Here is a 17,130-nt window from a genome sequence, read left to right on the forward strand (position 1 = left end):
TCCATCCTCTCCCGATTGCAAGGCTTCTTTCAATACCCCAAAGTTGACCACTCGACTGGTACGATAATTCAGAGTCAGTCCTTTCACTTTGCACGTCGTGTGCACTTCTCCTTGTTTGTCCCGGTATTCGTAGCCGTAATTTTTGGGACCGCCACTGACGAAACTTAGAATCTTGTCGTCAGGATGTTCGTCTGTCCAGGCTCCTAAACGGTCTCCTTCGATGTTAGGGTGATGTTGAATCGGGTGATGGATGTAAATGCAACTGTCCGTGTCAAAGTACAGGACGCGTTCTCCTAACAGTTCTAAAGCTTCGTACAATTTTAAGCGAGCATGGGCTGTCACGTAAGCCGCAATGATGACATTTCCAAAAGGGTCGTCTTGTACAAAGTCCAGATCTTCTTCGTAATTGACCAAGATCAAATTCTCTCGAACGACGTCCACGTGTTTCATGTATTTGGTTTTGTCGTGAATCATCTGGAAGTAGCGGGAAGGTTCTGTCAAATATTCCGTCTTGGGTAAACACGGTCGTTGTGCCATTTTGCCCCACAAGCAATTTAACATCACTTTGGCAAACGATCGCCTGCCTTCGTTTTTCTCGATGTGGTCTAAAGTGATGCCTTCTTGTTCGTAGTATTTCTCTTTGAATTTTATTTGGTCTTCGGGAGTGTGACACCAGGAAGGATAGCCGCTGGCTTCTTGCTTCAGTTTCAAAAAGGCATCCACGTAGTCTGCGAAAATGCCTTTCTGAGTAGGGTCACCCTTGTGGTACTGTTGTGTCTTGGGAAAGTGGCAAATTTCGTACACTTCTAACAGTTGGTATCCCATGTCCAGAGCTTTGAACAATTCTACGCTGACCCAGGTTCCCGTCAAGGCACGTTCTTCCTGGGTATGCTGACAAGGTTGGTCTTGGTTGCACGTTTCGGCACAAGTACGGCACAATGGAAACATCAGTTTGCCTTGACAATGGTGAGGTAAGACGGGATGGTAGAGGTTCGTGGGAGGCAAAACTTTGCACTTGATCAAGCCTTCGTATTGTCGAATGTTGACCAGGTCGATGTGTTCCGTCAGCAATTGCGGGTGCCCTACAGGAAAGCGACAATATTTGCACACGTAGGGATACAGCGAACACACGTCCAAGTATTTGATTTCTTCTCCTTTCTCTTCGTCGGCTTGGTACAGCAAACAGGTGGCATTGGTCCTTCCTCCGTACAAACTATCCCTCGGGTTCAACGGGTCCACGAACTGGTAACTTTCCACGAGGCGTTTAAACTCGGGATCGGTTTTCATACGGTGATCGTACTCGTGTTCCCACATTTCCACCACTTGGTATCCTTGCTGTTCTAACTTTAGGCGTCGCTGACAAGTGTCCTGGTACAGGTCTTCCATGGTTCGTTGCAAAAACTGATTCTTGGTGCCACGGTCAGGGTAACAGACGGGACATCCGTGAAATAAGCAACCGTTAAACTCGTACACGATCTTGGGGTTTTCTAAGTCCCAGCCATCGACCGAATACGTTCCGATGGTCTTTTCGCCCCCTCCGTTGCGGGCATGCTGAATCCACTTGTCTTCCTTGTCGCACAAGTAATGTAACCAACGTAGGGCTTTGACCGAGTATTGACGTTTGACAAAGTGGGTCGTTTGAGGACTGATGACAGCCACGGTCTTTTCAGGCATGAATCGTTGTCGATACACTAAGGAACACGCTTTGGCAATGGTGCAAGCTTCTTTCAAAGGATCGACCCCTCCGTGTTCCATGAACAGTTCTCGAAATTTTCCACAGCAACGTCGTAAAATGTCCACGTCGGAACGACAATACTTTAGCATTTCTTCCTGAAAGTCGAAAGGGTCCGAGGCGTGAATCTGGTACCAAGCGTAGAAAGCTTCTCGTTGTTCGGTACGCATGTTGTCGGGGTCGTAATAGTAAGCCTCAGGTAAATGGGGTAGAACGGCATGTTGATTGGCTTCCGTATTGAAAAAGTGTGGAAAGTACCCTTTAGCCATTTCTGTCATTCCAAACGTTTTAGGCATTCGACTCAAAGGCATGGCCAAATAGCTCATCGAATCTTTAAACTGTACTTGTCCCACTTGCATGAAAATGATTTTGGCTCCGTTCAAAGTCACTTTAGGACGTTCGGTGCCTTGTTCCGTATAGTACCTCAAAAGAAACTGTCCATCGTATCCGGAGAAATTGTGAGCCATCACCGTGGCATGACGATGACAATCTCCGTAACGTTCGATGTCCTCTTGGCTCCACGTCTTGTCGACGGGGTCTAAGACCCATTGGGCAAAATCGGCTAACGTGTTCGGCCCCCGAAAGATTTTTTCACGCCCTCCGGGAATCTTGCTGCAATGAGGGCAATGACTGAAGATAGGTTCTTGAATGCACTTCTCGCACGCTCGATGAGCCACGCAGAAATTAGGAATGTGAATGCCGGTCTCTTGCATGCATTCGAAATCGAAAAAGATGAAATTGCCTTTCTTCTTGTGACCGTCCTCTTTCTCTGGTGGGGGTTGGTATTTTTGCACGTAACATTGGTGTTCCAAGTCCACGATGTGGTGACAAATGTGACATTTTTTCTTTCCTGAACATACGTGTGCCTTGGTATTATTGGTACGTATGACTTGTTCACACGTAGAGCACAATCTCAGCAGTTGACAAGCGCATTTCTTCTGTGAACCTTGCGTCTTCAAATGTTGTTGGTAACAGGTAGGGCTGACAAACGTGCGCAGACAAGTTGAACAAGGCACTGGTTCTTCGCTCAGACAGGGTGAAGAGGCCAAACATCCTGTGCATTTCGATCCACAATGCTTGTGTTGCTCTCGATTGTTATAACCATGGTCACATTTCTCACAGTAATAACTGTATCCCAGGAATCCAGTGATAGTGGTAATCGTATCAAAATGGTCATCGTGATAATAGACATGAATGTATTTTCCGTCCTTAAAGTCTTGCCCTCGAAACAATAGAGGTCCGCGCACTTCTTGAGGGTGCACTTTCAAGGTGTATCGTGGAGCTAGGACATCTTGCAATTTTTGCATCTCAGGAATGCCGCAGGGTGTGTCTTTGGGCAGTCCGGCTTGTTGTAACAGGAGTTCTGCTTCATTTCGTTGTTTGGCTCGGTCGGAACATTGAATAGTGTCCCAGGTTCTTTTTCATTCTACCGTGTCGTTCTTGTTGGCATAGGTTCGTCCCACCACGATGGCACGGGCTAAGCACATCTGGTCATGAGGGTTGTCAATTCGGACGAGACTTGTTTTGGTGTTGCGAAGGTCGTCCACCAATAACATCTTTTTGCGTCCTGTCCCTTGAGGAGGAGAGACGTGGGTCATGTCCAGTGTGGCTTTACCATCGGTGATGTCAAACTGATCATTAGATTGTTGTACGTGTTGAATCTTGTCCATGACTTTGGAAGCAGTCAATTCTGCAGGGGTGCTAAACTCGATCCAAACAGGGGATTTCAAACCGTCGTGTTGTATGGAAAGTCTCAAGCGATCGTCTTCTTTGGGTTGACATTGTCGCTTGAGTGCGGTGAGCAAAGAATCCCACACCTCGGTGATGAACACTTCTGCTTTCTCTAAGGGTACTTCAGCCTTGAAATCTTTAAACTTCACCGTGTATTTGTAAGCCGTGGTTCTAAATTTTCTAGAGGAGCGCTTTTCCGTCTCTCGAATGGAATAGTACTTTTCAGGGTTGTCAAAGGGTGATGGACTTGGTTTAGAGGTTTCAAATTCTGGTTCACTCATGTCCTCTTCAAAATCACTGGCATGAATTTGTGCCAAGATTTCAGCCCTGGTACGAGGCGATAGATCACGTTTCTGCCTCTTACTTCTTTCTTCTTCTTTCTTCTCGAATGAATGGGATCGTTTCATCTTGAAAGCAAAAAGTCAAATGACTCAAGTTCAAACACCATAAGCTACTTGATAGTCATAGCAGACCAGCGTATATAAAAGGGTGTGTGTCTTGTCCTTTCACTATTCATTTCACTCTCAAGCCGAGCACAACGATGGAAGAGACTAACCAGATGGAACGTTTCGTCAGAGCTTTGCGAGGGGTCATTAGAAAATTCCCTTCAGACCAGCCTACGGACTACTCTCCTTCCTTTAGAGATAAAAGTCAAGATACTTGCTATATCTGTCAGAAGAAAGGGCATTGGTCTTCAGAGTGTCCAGACCGTCAAAAACGAACAAAAACAGGGACTAAAAAAGACAAAAGTCAAGATACCTGTTATTATTGTCAAGAAAAAGGACATTGGTCTCCAGATTGCCCAAAAAAGAAACAAGAGGAGTCAGAAGAAAAGAGGGATTCTTCAGAAGAAGAGAGGGATTTTTCATAGAAAGAAGAGGAAGAAAAAAGACAATTTTGTTTACAAGAGGCAAAGAAAGAGGAGAAGAAGAAAAGAAGAAGGGAAGAAAATGAGGAAAAGACGGTGAAGAAATTTAAAAAACAGAGAGAGTAAACAAGGAGAAAGAAGAAGTCAATGAACTTTTAATTAAAGTGTTGTGTTGTGAATTGTGAATTGGATTGTAAAAAAATGGATAAAAGAATAAATGAATGATATAAGGTAAGAGTCTTTGAGTTCTGATTTTAAAATAAGAACGTACACTCACGCACTCATACACAGACACGTACTATAAGGGTAAAATGGGTGGGGTTTATTTTTTTTTTTTTTGAGTTATTGGCAAATTGAAATTGTATTTCTTTTCGAGAAATGTGGGTGGCCCTGAAAAGGGCCTTTTTTCTTCATGGTGAAAGGGTGAGTTTAAGCAATCAACTTTAACTGCCTTATGCCTTTGCCACGGCCAAGGCCTACTTCTGGACTGCGTAATGTTGATAATGATTGGGTTGAAATCACTAAGGGTGGTACGGTAGGCTTAGTCACAGGGTTGACGTGTTTAGCTCGGGAAGGTCGTATTCTCTTCGGTCGTGATAAAGAAGTCTGATACATTTGTTTCAGACTTCTTAACTCCGCTAAAATGTCCAACAGTACCGTGACCGTTTGATTTTCACCCTCTTGTTTCTTTGCTGCTACTTCTTCTTGCTGTTGCTGTTGTTGTTTTTTTCTTACCTCTTCTTCTTGTTGCTGTTGCTGTAGGAGAAAAGCCTGTTCCGCTTCCTTTTGTCGTTGTATAAATTTCTCCAATTCTTCTTTCTGTCTCTGTCTAAAATTTTCCACTTGCGGTAATGAAGAAGGTAACGAAGGTTCCGGAACAAATTTTTGCGAGGAGAGAAAATCCACAAAATCCCAATTCACCTCTTCTGAAAGTAAGTCCGAGTTCCCTTGGGCAGTCTCCCCTGCTGGTGCACCCCAATGGATCGTTTTCTGAGTTTCCGTCATGTTGAATCACTGTCGCATAGATTGACTGCACACAAGCGCTAGCGAATCTATATAGACTACGTGACGTCACAGACTGCTCTCTTCGGATTGGATGCGGGCTGACTGAATTCTGTAACGCGTGTTCGGATTGGTGAATGAACTCAATCCGTTTCAATCCTTCCTGTCCCTATAAATAAGCGCCGTTCACTGCATTGATTCACCTATTCTCGGAGCCTCAACATGTGGACAGACGTTGAATCTTCAACCCTTGTGTCAACAATGATGTTCAGGACGGACATGCTCATGTATGTCCGATCCAAGTGGACCGTTGTCCACAGGACCAGCAGCAGCCTGTGGATAAGAAGAGTCTATATAGAGAGACAAGGTTGCCTCAAGAGGACTCTGATGTATGGCCCTGCTGTAAGACGAAGTTTGAGGAAAAGAAGATGTCGCAAATGCCCTTTATGTTAAGGGCATATTAACATAAACCAAAGGCCCTTTTCAGGGCCAGCCATATTTCTCGAAAAGAGATAGTCTTTGAATTGCCTACCCCTTTTTTTAAAAAAATTTTTAAAAAAAATCCCATGTTAAATTCCCCTTGTCCGTAGAGTGACCCACGATTTATCGCCATGTTAAATTCCCCTTGTCCGTAAAGTGGCCCACGATTTATTCCCATGTTAATTCCCCTTGTCCGTAGATTTGCCCACGATTTTTCTCCATGTTAAATTTCCATTGTCCGTAGATTTGCCCAAGGGGGTCTGTAATGCTAATTCCCATTGTCCGTAGGGTGCCCCCCTTCACTACTTATATCAGTTAACCTTCTGCTGCATAAAAAGTGAAGAATCTAAAAACTTTATTACAAATCATATTTCACAAAGAAAAGGTATTGAAAACAAAATATTCTAAAGAGGCAACAAACTTTACTATATTCTGTTATTTACTGGAATTTTCAGCAAAACACTGAACCCACATTTTTGGTTATTGATTCTCTCCAGAGAATTATGATATGTAGTAGACTTGTTTTCACTGCGTGGTTGTAACTATAATTTATAATTGTTATTTATGGTATTATACTCATTTCAGTTATACAAAAATAAAGTTTAATCTTCCTGTATTGACGTTGAAGAAGTTGCGTGACATTATTCACACTAAAGCTGATGGGTGGGGTGCAATCATTTCATTATTGTCCTTTGTTTAACACGCGTGTTACTGAATGTATTGAATGTTGTCCAGCAAAGTTCTTAACTTAGAAATCATAAGAACTCCGATAAATAAATATTCATACATACATACACACACACACACACACATACATACATACATACATACATACATACATACATACATACATACATATGGAATGTAGATGGGTATGTAGATGGGTAAAGAGAAAGATGTCAACATGCATTCGTTAATAGATAATGTCATACATTATGGCTCTGATTAATATACATATAGAATAACGTTGGTACAAGAATACAATAACCATGCATGCGTTTCCATATCTGCATATATAACATTAGCACGATAATAAAATATGTAGTTTCATACAAAGTCATTAGAAAGATCAAACTATATGACTAAAACTACCGATTTGATAAAAACATAAAAAATACTTACTACAAACATGTGAACGAAATCATGTCCAGTCCTTTCGTAGAATTTGGCTTCATGACTCATCCGCAGTCGAAGTAACCAGATGCTCCTCTCTCGTGGCGTTATTATTGCTTTTGATTCTGGTATGATTCTCCTTAGAAGCATGCACTCGTGATCATCTTTTTCTTTTTGTTGTGAGTTCCATTGTATCCCGCTTGACTTGTGATGTAGACTACTAGTTTTCGAAAGCTGTGTCCGATCCAACACCATTTCCCTTGGTTCATTGTGTATCCTCAGTTCCTTGTTTTGTTCTCTCTTAATGTGTATGAAATACTGATGTTAAATTGTATTTACAAAATTATAAATGATCATTCACCAAAAATGATGAAATCTTCAAGAACAAGTTATATTTCGAATGAAATAATAAACAGTTAGAAAAGGCGAAACAGATGATTTTTTACAGATAATAACTGCACATGGTCAACTTAAACCGAGTTTTATTTTTATGTAAAAATCTCTCTCTCTCTCTTGTTTACTGTACGAATACTATATACAGGGGTGATGTTCTCCCACTGTTTCGCCAAACATTAAAAGAAGATTCTAGGCCACTTCTGTTTTCCCAACTGTTTCCCACAGCCGACTGCGGCCAGCATTGTTTCATAAACAATTCCATTTCCTCGGTTTCGATCGCTGCAATGACTTCTTGAACTCTTGTTCATCGTTCTTGTGTTATTAGATCAACAACCTATTTAAATGTTTAAATTTTTTTAAATTTAAAGATCCCCAATTCTTTCTTGTATTTTCTCAGTGTACTGCCTGCTTATCATTCGTATCATGAGAACTACTAGTATCCAATTATGTAAGGAAGTAATAATTTAAACGACTCTAAATATGAGATAAACACTGTCGATCATACAATGACAAAAGTGCCATTAACTAAAGATTTCAGAAACGAGTCTACTTCTGGTTGTTCGTAAATTATTACCATGTCGAATCACAATCAAGGCCTAGTATCGAACACTTATCATAGTGCAATGCGTACACGCCATTGTATTATTTACAGCATAACAATAAGGTACCCGATTTGTTCTTTAATAACATTTCAATATATGATATGACACAATACTTTTCTATTGATCTACACATTCTAATGCATACATTGTGGTCTAAGGTTGACATTGCCCGGGGTGGGAGTGGGAGACAAGCGCCCCAATCCTCCAGAAATGCCCCATACGGCTTGCATCTCTGATTGCCTCTGTCAACTAAAATCCAGCTCCTGGCCTTCGCAAGTGGCTTAGATTTGAAGTCCAACAGACCACATTTTCCACTATCAGGAGAAGGAGTGAAGGCGGGCTACTGGCGCCTTAAAACCAGTTGCTTCGGATAGATGGGACTCATAAACCTTGGATGGTACCTCATCTAGGAGAAGGAAAACTCCGATTCCAAACCTCTGGTGCCTTGTGGCTATACCCACTCATGGGAAAGGCTAAGGGAGTAAACCCCGACAGAAATTCCGGAGACGGAGTCCCTAAGGTGGTCTGACATTGACTTCAACGTCATTCCGGCAACTCCTGCGACGCCGTTGGTGCCAAGCCGTATCGGCATTCGTCGTTCCCTTGGGCCCACCAGCTGCATGGAGAAGGGGGATCTGCTGCATGGACAACAGCTGATTCTCCATACCACTCTGCCCAGGCTTCATAGCTCCACTGGAGAGGACACTCTAGCGTCGTCGTACGGCGTCGGTACAGCACGAGAAGTAGCAATTTACCTGTTCTTAGTCAAAGCTCGATTGGTGTATAGCTTGGCGCCAGGGGTTACTTCCGACGGTGGGAGAGATCACCAGGTCTCACTGGACATCTACCGCCCGCCTCAAGCTGGGAAGCCCCCAGTGAGTAAGGTGCTGCCCACCATGACCTGCCTGCTTCACTGGGTGCGTGGAGCTTATAGAACCATCTCGACAAGTGGGCCACAAAACTCAGTATCAGGAAACACTAAAAGAAGAAATAAGAAGGCTCAAGCTCTTCGTTTTGCAACCTGGAACATCAGGACCATGTGTCCTGGATTGACCGCTGACCTACAGCAGATCGACGATGCACGGAAGACTGCCGTCATTAACAGAGAACTCTCCCGACTGAACATCGACATTGCCTACCTCCAAGAGACCCGATTGGCTGATAGTGGCACCATCAGGGAAGCCAATTACACGTTCTTTTGGCAGGGGAAGCCCTCAGATGAACTAAGGCAGCATGGTGTAGGCTTTGCCGTAAAGAATTCGCTAATCGCCTTCATTGAACCTCCTTCATCAGGTACTGAGAGAATCCTTGCCCTCCGGCTGTCAACAACCTTAGGCCCGGTCAACATCTTCAGCGTGTACTCCCCAACCCTCTGCTCCACCCACGAGGAGAAAGACAAGTTTTATGAGGATCTGGAACAGGCAATATCCAGTATCCCCAACAATGAAGACCTTTACTTACTAGGAGACTTCAATGCTAGAGTGGGAGCTGACCATGAGGCCTGGTCCACCTGTCTCGGATTTTGCGGAAGGGGAAAGATCAACGTGAATGGTCAGCGACTGTTGGAGATGTGCTGCTCCCACAGCCTATGTGTGACCAACACTTTCTTCAAATGCAAAGAGATCCACCAGGTGTCGTGGAGACACCCACGTTCACGCCACTGGCACCAGCTAGACATCGTCATCACCAGGAGTGCAGAACTGGCCAGTGTTCTCCTAATCCGCAGCTCCCACAGTGCCGACTGCAACACGGACCATTCCCTCGTGGCCAGCAAGGTGCGAATATTACCCAAGAAGCTGCACCACGCCAAGAAGAAGGGTCGCCCACGCATCAACGCCTGCTGTGCAAGCAACCCAGAGAAAACACAGCAGTTCATCAGCAAACTGCAGGAAGCCCTAACCAAATTGACACCTGATGACACCATTGACTCCAAGTGGTCCCATATCCATGACTCTGTGTACAATTCAGCCATCACAGCTTATGGGAAGAGGGAGCGAAAGAATGATGACTGGTATGAGGCATGCTGGGAGGGGATGGAGCCCGTGACTGAGGCAAAGAGGAAAGCCCTCCTAGCATACAAGGCTGCACCTAGCCCCAGAACACTATAAGCCCTCAGGATTGCAAGGAAAACGCCCAGAAGACTGTCCGCCGCTGTGCTAACACCTACTGGCTGAACCTTTGCAACAATATACAGACAGCTGCCGACACCGGGGGTGCAAAAGGAATGTACGAGGGTATCAAGAAGGCGACAGGCCCACCCCCCGCTACAAGACCGACCCCCTCAAGTCCAAGACGGGCGAAGTCATCACAGACCAGGGGAAATAACTGCAGCGATGGGTTGAGCACTATCTCGAACTATATGCAACACAAAACAATGTCACTGACACTGCCCTGGACGCCATTCCAGACCTGCCTGTCATGGAGGAGCTAGACACACATCCCACCCTGGAAGAGATCGGAAAAGCCATTGATTGCCTTGCCTGTGGGAAGGCTCCTGGAAGCGACGGCATTCCCCCTGAAGTCTTCAAGAACAGAAAACAAGCACTGCTCCAGCCCCTACACATACTCATCTGCCTCTGCTGGGAACAGGGATACATCCCACAGGATATGCGTGACGCCAACATCGACATTTTGTACAAAAACAAAGTAGACCGTAGTGACTGAAACAACTACCGGGGCATCTCCATCCTCAGCATCGTCGGAAAGGCTTTCGCCCGTGTTGCCTTGGCGCGCTTGCTGATCCTAGCATCCCGCGACTACCCAGAGTCCCAGTGTGGATTTCGAGCCGGCAGGTCAACTGTAGACATGATCTTCTCTTTACGTCAGCTGCAGGAGAAGTGTCGCGAGCAGCAGATGCCCTATACACTGCCTTCATAGACCTGACGAAAGCGTTTGACCTGGTTAGTCGGAGTGGCCTCTTCAGACTCCTGCAGAAGATCGGCTGACCCCCACGTCTGCTTGCTCTCCTCATGTCGTTTCACGAGAACATGCACAGCACAATGTGCTTCAATTGCGTAACATCGGAAGCCTTCTCAGTCAGTAGCGGCGGAGTCAAACAAGGCTGTGTCCTTGCATCGACGCTCTTTGCCATATTCTTCTCCAGTCTTCTGTAGCACGCATTCAAGGACTGCATCGAGGGAGTGTACATCCATACCAGGACTGACGGCAAGCTGTTCAACATCGCCCATCTCCGTGCTAAGACTAAAGTCACAGCGGTACTTTTCCGTGAATTGCTCTTCGCCGACGATGCAGTCTTGACACCACACACGTAAGATGGACTGCAGCAGCTGGTATGCCACCTCTCCCACGCTTGTAAGGAATTTGGACTGACCATAAGTTTTGAAGAAAACGAACGTCATGGCGCAGTACGCAGACTCCCCTCCATCTGTCACCATCGATGGGTACAACTTGGAAGTTGTCGAGAACTTCACATACCTCGGGTCCAACATCTCCAGCTCACTCTCCATTGATTCTGAGGTGAACGGCAGGATTGCCAAGGCATCAGCAGTGATGGCCAGACTTAACCAGAGGGTCGGGAACAACCCCAACCTCACCGAGAAGACCAAACTGGGTGTCTACCAAGCCTGCGTTTTCAGCTCACTTCTCTACAGCAGCGAAACATGGACCACTTATCCAAGACACGAGAGGAAACTCAACAGCTTCCACCTGAGATGTCTGCGGCGCATTCTGCACTTCCAGTGGCAAGACAAAGTACCCAACACTGAGGTTCTAGAACGCGCCAACATGAACAGCATGTTCTCCATTCTCAGCGAGTGGCGCCTTCGCTGGCTTGGCCATGTCAAGAGAATGGACCCAGGCCGCATTCCCAAGGACCTGTTATATGGGGAGTTAGCAGAAGGTGCACGACCAACTGGACGACCACATCTGCGTTACAAAGATGTTTGCAAGAAGGATATGAAGACGGCAAACATCAATGTCAACGACTGGGAGAGCTGTGCAAACAACCGTTCCAGCTGGCGTCTAGCTGTCGGGCAGGGAGTTCAAAACGCAAAGGAAGGCAGAAAAATAAAACAAGCTGAAAAGAGCTAGAAAGTAGGATAAACAAAAGCTTACTTCGAAGCTACGCTATCGTCTCCAGTAGACGCACGGATGCCAAGATAATGCATGCATTATGCAACGTAAATATGTAAACCATAATGTTCAAGGTAAGAACATATAAGACAGCATTACATATGACATAAACTTTGACTTCTAACAGTGCCAAACTGGTGTGAAACCAACCATAGAGGTTTCGGAATCTACCAGTTCCTGTTTAAAGAGCAAAACGCCACAGAAGAGGATTATGCAAACGAAACAAGAACAAAGCACAGAAACGAACTTACTGTATAGAATCTTCATAAATAGGTATTCAGTCTCTAAGATGTCTGGTATGCATTGATTAAACGTGTTTTATGCACTTTCAGTGGTATCTCTTTGTATATTCGTTACCATAGATAGGTTGTTATATAACCTTGCGGAAGCACCTGAAATGATTCAGTTTCAATATGCTTTTTCGAGGAATGTGTTGGACAGCGACGTGAAATGTATTTAGTTATGGTAGGAACTACCAGTTCTATCGTTAAAGCCAAAGGCACCGGCAAAAGTATTAAGAAGGCAAGAAGTGTTGCCTGGGTAGTGGTCACAAGAGATCTTAATCACCATACAAATGTGGGGTGTCTTCGGCAGCGACATGAATTCGCATTCCCAGAAAATCTTATTCAGTCAAAGAAGTATCGCATTTTTGTGTATCGTTGCAGCAAGGTATATTTGTCAAGCAATGAATTTTCTTGATGGAATCACTTATGTACACGCGTACGGGTACACACGAATCCCAAAATAAATTATGGCAGTGATTATGATTGTGTTCTCGCGATAATTACTTGTAATTCTTCTCGTACAAATTACCCAATTGGAAACTGTGTCGCCTGTTCGTCCATTTCAGTGAAATGAAAGCGCGTTGGATGCCGTTTAATATCTAATCGGTATGAGATCCTAAACATATAGACAGAACATAAGGGACAGTAGCACGACTTTTTCTGCTTTCTAACTACCCCATTGGCATACAGACCGAATGTTTCCCACCGATTGGAAAATTGCACAGGTGGCTCACACACAATTGGGAAAGTAATTGTCCGCTAGCAAAACTGGACTAAAATTTGATCATACGCGCTTCAACGTTTCAGGGCGTACCGACATCCAATGGCTTTCTGCGTCCCCGGGATGCCTTTCCTCTTTGCCTCGCCTAGACATGTCCAAAATTAAGGAGTGCGACCTTTGCACATAAAAACGGGGCTGTGGTGGCACCATAACCATATTCCCGACCAATTAAGAATCCTGATCTTCAGGACTTAACCGGTCGCGAAACCACTAGTTGCATAGGCGACCTAAATTTTATTAGCATCATCATCATTCGCGCCATTCTACACGGAATACTTAAAGAAGATGGCTTCAGACCAAATAGACGTTATGAAAATATTACAAGACGCAATCGATGACATGGAAATAGTGGAGGATTTTATGATCAGTTGGAGTATGGTGTTTATACCATCCACAGGGCTAAGATGGAGACTAACACTGTAAAGATAACGAAAGAAAAACTGAGAGCTGATAAAAGAGGTAAAGGACAAGGAGGACGAAGAAGACAGAAAACAAATGAGATGTTACGTGCCAATCAAGGGTACGATGGTGCGAAATCTTTAACATACACGATGTAAGTGTTGTTGGTCGCCAGAGACGAAATTCAGTTCGAAGAACTCAGCATCTTTCCGGTCAGGCACTTAGCCGTCGTTGACACTTGTGTTTAAGAGCTATCATTATATATACATCATGGGTTCTGAATAGCCACGTGATGACGATGTTGCCGAATTTATAGATGAAGTGATGGATTGGCAGAAAATTAATTGAAGAACTGTGACGGATTCTCAGAGTTACCAACCGACTAAAAAATCGAAACATAGCAACATCTGTCAGATGAAATCGCCAAGTAAACCAGTTTCGTTGTCTTGTGTAGTGTTGGAATTGCGACTACTGCAACTGTACACCAGTCGGAGCTGTTGTCAGAGTCATATCGATAGTAACCGGTGGGAATTGTGGTACCAGAAAAATACTTTCATTACGGTTACATTCATGAATACGTATTAATTATTCAGATTACTGCGGAAATACAAAACTAAATAATTCATTTTATGCAAAAGAAGCCCAAGTACTAAATGGAATCAGATCAACTAAATTATATCAGATAACCAATGCTCTCGAATAGTTCACTGCTGTACAAAAACTTGTGGTACTAACCAAGCCATCTATAGCATATGATTGCCAGTATTAGATTAATAAAACAAAATGATATGAATTAAAAAGTTCAAAAGTCTAAAACATCCGGTACCGACCGAAATGATCAACAGCCCTTAACTAATTATATTCAATCAGACATGCTAGGATTCGATGATGTGGAAATAAACAAATCTCATCACTTGATAAATAATACCCGAAACCATACCGAATCGTTCAGAGCCATAAAAAAGGTCCCAGTAATGATTTCAGCAGTAGCAGTTACTGTGAAAATCATAGATCATTTTATGCAATAACAATGGTAAAAAGGAGGCAAACGGTTGACAGACGACATCCTAGGCGCGGTCCAGAAAGAAAACCAGGAAAAACTGGAGATTGGATAATGCAACTAAAAAGATACTTGCTGACTGCTGACTCGACTGACTTAGTGAGAAGTATGATATTAGGGAGGTATGGCCATGGTTACCTATCACTGCCACCCACCCCACGAAACTGTGACGTGGGCTATAACCTGGAGTCACGCGGGCTTAGGAAGCTAAACATTCATGTGGAATAACTGGAGATCGGACAAGGCAACTACTGAGATACACGTTGGCCAATCAGTTTCAGTGAGTAGTATGATAATAGTGGTAGTGGATGGGGTATGAGGCTAAATTTACTTATCAAGGTTCCCCAAACCATGAAACTCTGACTTGGGCTTGTGCCGTGACTTTTGTGGGCTTTGGAAGCGAAGCTTTCATGCGGATGAAAGAGTGTGTACAAAAATCCCCAGTGCGGAAATATCAAAGGGGTTCAATATTGGGAGACGTGATAGGTAAACGTGGTCTAAGACTGCTTTTAGAACAGTATATATTGTTCCGGATATATATGTCACATGTATTATCTTTTAATTTAGTTTTTATTTAAGTCATTTGGTTATTTTTTTAATTTTTTTTTTAAAATTCTTTAATTTTTTGACTGACCTCTGCTATAAGAATAGTATATGTATATAATATTTCTATTCATAAATCAAGGTCAAATTGCCAACTTCACGTCAACATTATATTTCGGTCTAAATAGGCCATGGGTCTTGAATGAAGGTCAGGAAAACATGGCGTGATCTAGAGATTACATTTTTAATGTAGATATCTAAAGACATGCCCTAGCCAGTGACTGGTTAAATTATATAAAATGGTGATTGACTAAATAATGCAATTTTCAAGCATTGAATGCTAAAATATTTCGCAATATAAAAGAACTCAAACGCTTGAGAATCTTTTCTAGTGATTTCGAGTTGTTGATCTGCTGAGTATATAGTGATTTTATAAAAGAATGATATGCTCATCGTTTTTAGTCTATGCTGTACCAGACTTATGAGTCTTATAAGAGTGAATTTGATTTATTTTTAACAGGTAGGACCTTACTTGATTATTGTGAAATTATTCAAGGACTTGGATATTTATTAATTTAGTTGGTGTGTGATGTGATGTGATTTGGATTTTTAACGTAGCTTTAACATTCTTCCAGTCATATAGCTACGATGTCTGCAGTGTGGCAGTTTATAGTGATGCATAACACTGGGGCATCATGCCACAGACATGTAGCATGATGTCCCACCCAGTCACATTATCCTGATACCAGGCCGACTAGTCCTAATACTAACCACCTAATGCTGAGTGCCAAGCGAGGCAGTTGTTAGTACCATTTTTGTAAGTCTTTGGTATGACTCGGCCCGGGATCAAACCCACGACATCCCGCATCTGAGGCGGACGCTCTAACCACTAGGCCACTGGACCGGTAATTTCGTTGGATTACCGTGAAATATTCAAGGATATTTGTGATATTCAAATTTCATCGCAATTACCTTGAAAGAGTTTTTAAAAATTTGGATATTACGACAGTGATTCTTCTTTGGTGCTAACACATACGCACATTAGAACTTTCATTCGGAATACTTTGGAGCGTTTACTGATTACTGTGAAATTGATAGTACATTTAGGAAATTCTAGAAATGCATACCATTCTGCAAGATAGTTTTCATTTTTTCACTTTGATTAACTTTATATTTAAGGGAAATACATTTAAAATTGGAATTATAGAATGCTTGTTAGGTTTTTACTTTTCTTGTTACGTAGGTTATGCTCCTAGGACGTAACGATATTTTGAAAATCCTTGAATTATAATTAAAGAAGCCCGGTTCTTGGAAGACTGCAGATCACTGTCAGTCTCCTAGTTTAACGAAAGTACAAAGTTTCCGCACTTGTTCCCCAACCATGATTCACCCAAAGATGTGGTGATACCAACGAATCACAACAGTGTTGCAGAAGCTTCTAAATTAACTGTTGTAGGAATGGCGTCGCTGTTGTGCGAATGACATTACTAAATAACCAACTGGAAGACACGTTTATTAATTACGGTCTGTATAGGCTGTGCACCGCGAAGCAAGTTATAAAACACACATTTCGGAGACTAGTAGTTCTTGCACTTGTCTGCATTTCTATACTGCATAAAAAGTAATGATCGGTTTTGAAAAACACATGAACTTTTAAAATTTTTGTTTTCTGTTTACTAAGAACAAAAGTTAATTATATCATAACTGGTATTCAATTTTCATTGTTCATTTTTTCCGCAACCTGGCTGGTCGATGATGCTGGCGAGAGTCTCTTTCCATTTTGCCCTGTTCTCCACCGCTCTTTGGGACATTGCAAAGTACATACCTGTACACTTTTGGGTGTTATCTTCCAATCTCTTCTTCTTCCTGCATCTTTTTCTCTTCCGCTCACAGTGCCCTTTAGGATTGTCCTTGACAGGCCATATACGCGTTAGACGTGACCATACCGTCTTAGCTTGCATTTCTTTACCATACTGATCAGATATTGATATGGTTCAATTGCGCCTTTGGTTCAAATGGGCACCTCCTCATTAGAGACGTTATTGAA

This window comes from Sinohyriopsis cumingii, chromosome 5 (assembly GCF_028554795.1).
Source record: "Sinohyriopsis cumingii isolate HCF-2022 chromosome 5, ASM2855479v2, whole genome shotgun sequence".
NCBI lineage: Eukaryota > Metazoa > Mollusca > Bivalvia > Unionida > Unionidae > Sinohyriopsis > Sinohyriopsis cumingii.